Source organism: Bacillus rossius, unplaced genomic scaffold, assembly GCF_032445375.1.
Source record: "Bacillus rossius redtenbacheri isolate Brsri unplaced genomic scaffold, Brsri_v3 Brsri_v3_scf209, whole genome shotgun sequence".
Lineage (NCBI taxonomy): Eukaryota > Metazoa > Arthropoda > Insecta > Phasmatodea > Bacillidae > Bacillus > Bacillus rossius.
In genome coordinates this window covers 35,476-40,636 of record NW_026962381.1, presented here as the reverse complement: position 1 = coordinate 40,636, position 5,161 = coordinate 35,476, and the positions used below count along the sequence as shown (strand labels likewise).

Sequence of the window (5,161 nt, the reverse complement as noted above, 5' to 3'; positions counted from 1 at the left end):
AAAAATAACTGTCAAATTTGAAAGGAAAACAGTTGTCTGGCTTTTTGTACCTATTAGCTGTCGTTGACCTTTACCCAGCCAATAATATATTACATTAATAAGAATTTGGAAAAACACAGTTATAGTGTCTGTGTTTTGAGGTGGTTGTTTATATTGTACACAAAAGATTTGCACACAATGCAATGTATTCTGCATAGGAAATAAAAACTCTTCAAACAGTGCCTGTCTGCAGTAGCAGCACCATCAGCAGCAGCAGCAGCAGCAGCAGCAGCAGCAGCAGCAGCAGCAGCAGCATAAAGTTCACCATTAATACCCTGAGACCTAATCCTTACAAAAAAAATATGTGTGTGTGTGTGTGTATATATGTGTATATATATATATATATGCTGAAATAAGAGTGAGATGTTTGTAAGACGTTTTCCTGCTTAAAAACTTTAAATAATTTTGCACCTAAACTATACACACAATGTAATTGATAAATTTCTTTATTTATTTATTTATTTCCCCCGCTTCAAATACCATAAGAAATTTTTTAACCAGAATTTTACCTAACGGCAGAGGTGTGGCTATAGGAGGCAATGATTGCAACAACTGATACCTTCATGACTAGTATTGTTGGCCCTTAGAAGGGCCGATAAGGTGGTACAGTGCCACAGAAAGTGCCAGCGGTCCTGCTGGCATCTTCATTTCCGCTTTGGGGCTGCTTTCTTGGGCGACTTGCTCTTTGGGGCAACCTTCTTTGGCTTTGGAGCACGGGGTTTCTTCGTGGGAGGTTTGGACACCTTTTTTGCCTTTGAAGGTGCCTTCTTGGGCTTGGGGGTTGCAGCTGCTGCCTTTTTTTTCTTTTCTGCTGTAGGCGGAGTCTTCTTGACTGGTTTCTTGCCCACCGCTGCCTTCTTGGCTACGGATCGCTTCTTTTCCTTAGGGGCAGCTGCACCACGCTTGCCGCTTGGAGCCTTGGGCTGGTCCGGAGCACCGGTGGTCCCTGAAGCCAGCTTGAAGGAGCCAGACGCACCCTTGCCTTTGGTTTGGACAAGCTCGCCGCTAGCCACTGCTGCCTTCAAGTATTTCTTGATGAAAGGTGCCAGCTTTTCCGCATCTACTTTGTAGGTAGAGGCGACGTATTTCTTGATGGCTTGCAGTGATGAGCCGCCCCTTTCCTTGAGGCTCTTGATCGCAGAGGCCACCATTTCAGATGTGCGCGGGTGCGCGGGCTTGGCTCGTGGCTTCTTCGACGCAGCCTTGCCTTTCTTCGGGGAAGCTGCCTGTGATGGGGCAACAGCTGGTGCTGCAGTCGCTGCTGCGGTATCTGCCATGACGAGACTGATCCTACAGAATGCAAGAGCAAAGTGAAAATAAAATTTTTCTCTCTGCAAATATCTGGTTACCCAATTTTCTGGTTGCGGACGGTTCAGAAAATTCTCGATGCCTTGCTCACGTAGGGAGCAGCGCACTTTGGACAGCGAAAGTAATGTAGGGCTTCTTTAGCACTGATTTTTCAATGTTTTCTAAATGTCAGCAGTCTACGATGACATAATGGGCAGTTCCACTAATAGTGTAATTTTTTTATGGCAGCTGCACTGTTTAATTTGCACTGCGAGCTGTTTAAATTTACTGCTACACCAAACAGGGAACTTTTCATTTGCAGATGTTATTCAAGGAATCAAATACGTAATTTGTGCTGGAATCACTTGAAAATGGTTAAATTAACTTAGGTATACTTTAGTGTATAGTATGCTGAAAATGTGGAGATAATTTCATGAAGGCTGTTTGCTGTGGAAGCACTAGCAAATCACCTTGTTCAGTGCCACCTGGAATGGCTTTCTTCGTGCACCTCCAAGGATGATGTGATTATTATTGTGAGTAAATTTTGTTTACATTTTCATTGTGTGAATAATAAAACTTTTAACTGTACACACAACAAGCATTTCACTTGGATCTGATGCATTCTCAAGAGTGCAGTTTCTGTTTAGCTTTTAAAACTGGCTGCCCTTCAATTCACTCAAGGTGCAGATGCAAGTTGCTGATGAAGTATTCCACACACATGCTACATTGGAGAAATATTTTAATAAAAATTAAAACTCTTGCAGGATTTCGAATAAAAACTATCCTATTTATCCCTTCTATGTTTTGGTACTGCGAAATTGAGAGAGGTAAGTAAGTTGTGAGGTTATTTTTACTTGCTTGCATGTGAGGTTAGCAGAGCAAAAATATTTTTGAAATTGCAGATACATGGTCACTTTATTTCGTTGCAAACATTTATAAGCTCGTAATCTTATTTAAAGTCTCCATACTTAATGCGTTTGGAAAACCTTCTTTCTCTCAATTTTACAATGGAACAAAATTTTACTTGTATGTGTACATTAATTCCATCTCTAAATGATGTAGGTTTACGCACCGAGATCAGGTACATTGTAGAGAGAAAAACACACGAGTACCTGCTTATTTTGAAGTTTTAATGAGTATATTAAAAAAAAAAAAAAAAAAACGATAAAAATATAATTGAAAAAGTATATTATTCACGTATTTTTGAGGATGAGGGGAGGGGGTGTTTTTGTCCGATGGTCGTTTATCTTTAAAGAAATTTCCGTTGGACCTGTGCGTTCTTGCTCTGCCAATTCTCGAAAAATGAAATATTTTAAGTCGTCTTTTATGTGCTAACTTCATTATATTTGGCTGCATTCGTATTTTTATTAGTTTTGAAACATTCATGTCACGGAAAATAATCATAAACCAGGACAAAAACGTTTTGACTAAATGTTCTAGGTTGGTTGTAAAACATTTTCTTATTTTATTTCACATCGGAAACATCTGTTAAGTTGTAAGCTTTGTAATGAATGCGACAGTCACTTGTTCGCTGAAGTGTTTGTTTAAGAAATTAGTATTGTAAATTTGTTTATGGTCTTGTTAAATGAAATTTTAAGTGAAATCATTTGGGAAAACAGAGGCTACAGGAATTTTCAACACAACTTGATGACCGACGTTGTGACTAGTGTGGGAGTGTGTGCTCGTGTAAATATCAATTTTTCTTACTCCTCGTGCCGGTCAACAGGAAAACAGCGAGTGTGTTATCTCATCGCGGGCGTGTGATTGCGTGTGGTAAATTGTGCTAGGTTAATTACCGCAAAACTCCACTGTGTGCAAATATGTAGTGTGTCGCTGTATGCAAATATTTGGTATGTCTTTTTTTTTTTTTTTTTTTTTTCAGGCAATACACACTTTGAATTTTACACAATTTCGATGCTGCAACCTAAGTGTATACATGCGAATAGGATTGCTTAAATGAAAAAGTAAAGTAGGAGGTAAGTGCAAATGTTTCCAGGAGGTTATGCACACACAATCTATTTTATGAATTAATAGTTATTATCTAAGAAAATGATAGAAGATTATAAATAATGTGTGCAGAATAATACAGAATTTGCATGTTACACAAAAAAAAATATATATATATATTCCAAATATTGTTAGCAAAATGCACCTAGATTAGTGAGCTGGATTTTTTTTTTTTTTTTGTATTTTTGTTCTGTTGATCCCACGTGGAGTCAAGGCTCCGGGATATAGAACATGTATGTGCAGACAATTAATATTTACATGATGCAAGTTACCAAGAAAAAAAATTTCAAAAAAAAAAAATACATAACATGTTACACAATTTAACTTTATGCAAAACATGAAGCAGCTGTTATCACAAGTCCATTCAACAAATTAACAGTTCAATTTCTCTATTATCAATCAAATTAAAGAATAGCTTCAGAGGGTAGGTAGGATATTCTAGAAGAATTTTTTTTACTGTTTTTTTTTTTAATACTGGTAAATTGTTTTAGTTATTTTCTGTGATATTAAGTTGTAAAGTTTTACTCCCAAGTAATTTAGTCCATTTTCAAATCGCCTAGTGTTATGTTCAACTATCCTCAATTTACTAGCATTTCTGGTGTTATACCTATGTGCGAATATCTAAAAAAAAAAAAAAAAAAAAAAAATAATAATTTTTTTTTTCTTCTTTTTCTTAAGAATGAATAAAAAGTTTCTAGAACGTATTCATTTATGGCAGTCAGGACTTTAAGTTTTTTGAATTTTGGTCTGCAGTTAGATGATTTTTTATCTTTTGTTATTATTCTAATAGCTCCTTTTTTTTTTTTTTCCCCCAATGTTATATGGCAGAAAGAGTAGAGCTATGGCTACTGTGACATCATGCATTGATGGGAAGGTTATTGTTGGATAACAAAAATTTAGATGATATAATTTTTATTTTTTTCCATACACAACACATTGCAGGTACAATTTTACAGGTTACAGCTGTACCACCTCTAGTATTGCTGCCGACCATCCAACAAATGAGCACACTAAACAGGCATTGATGACATTGTTATCAACGTCTTTTTGAATCTCTCATTATTATACATAACTGCCCACTGAAACAGAGAAACTTCAAAATAGGTGTGTGTGTGTGTGTTTATATATATATATATATATATATATATATATATATATATATACATATATACATACATACATACATACATACATACATACATACATACATACATACATACATACATACATACATATACACTTATCTATTTATTTTTTCACTTTGAATTTTGTATGAGGTATACACATGCAAAGATTCACAGCTGCTGCTGGGTGGGTGAGTGAGTGAGTGATTGATTGATTGATTGATTGATTGATTGATTGATTGATAGAGAGTGAGTGTGTGTGTGTGTGTGTGTTAGGGGGGGGGGGGGGGGGAAATGTGGTGATTGTGGGGGAAAAAAAAATTTAAAATTGAAATTTTTAAAAAAAAATTTTTTTCTGTAGGGTGCAAAATAGTAGTGCCAACGGCACGTGGTGTTCCCAAGCGGTCACCCATCTAAGTACTAACCACGCTCGACGATGCTTAACTTCGGTGATCGGACGAGAACCGGTGTGTTCATCGTGATATGGCCGTTGGCAATGATATAGATGTTTTTTTTTTGCAGTTTGTATTTGCCACTCGAAATAGCTATACCAGGTGTGATTGTTACAAACAACAGGAGAAATCGTGTAATGAACACTCTTTTACTTCCCCCCCCCCCCCCCCTCCCCACACACAACACCCACCACCCTCACCATCCCAACCACCAAAGCCCTCTTCAAAATACACTCTCACACACACACACAA

General features: G+C 37.0%; 1 non-coding gene across 1 annotated transcript; it reads right to left on the bottom strand.

Moving 5' to 3' along the window:
* Positions 1-4,833: 4,833 nt before the first annotated feature.
* Positions 4,834-4,952, bottom strand: LOC134543807 (5S ribosomal RNA). The gene has a single exon (XR_010077264.1). It is a non-coding gene; the product is annotated as a 5S ribosomal RNA (ribosomal RNA).
* Positions 4,953-5,161: the final 209 nt, after the last annotated feature.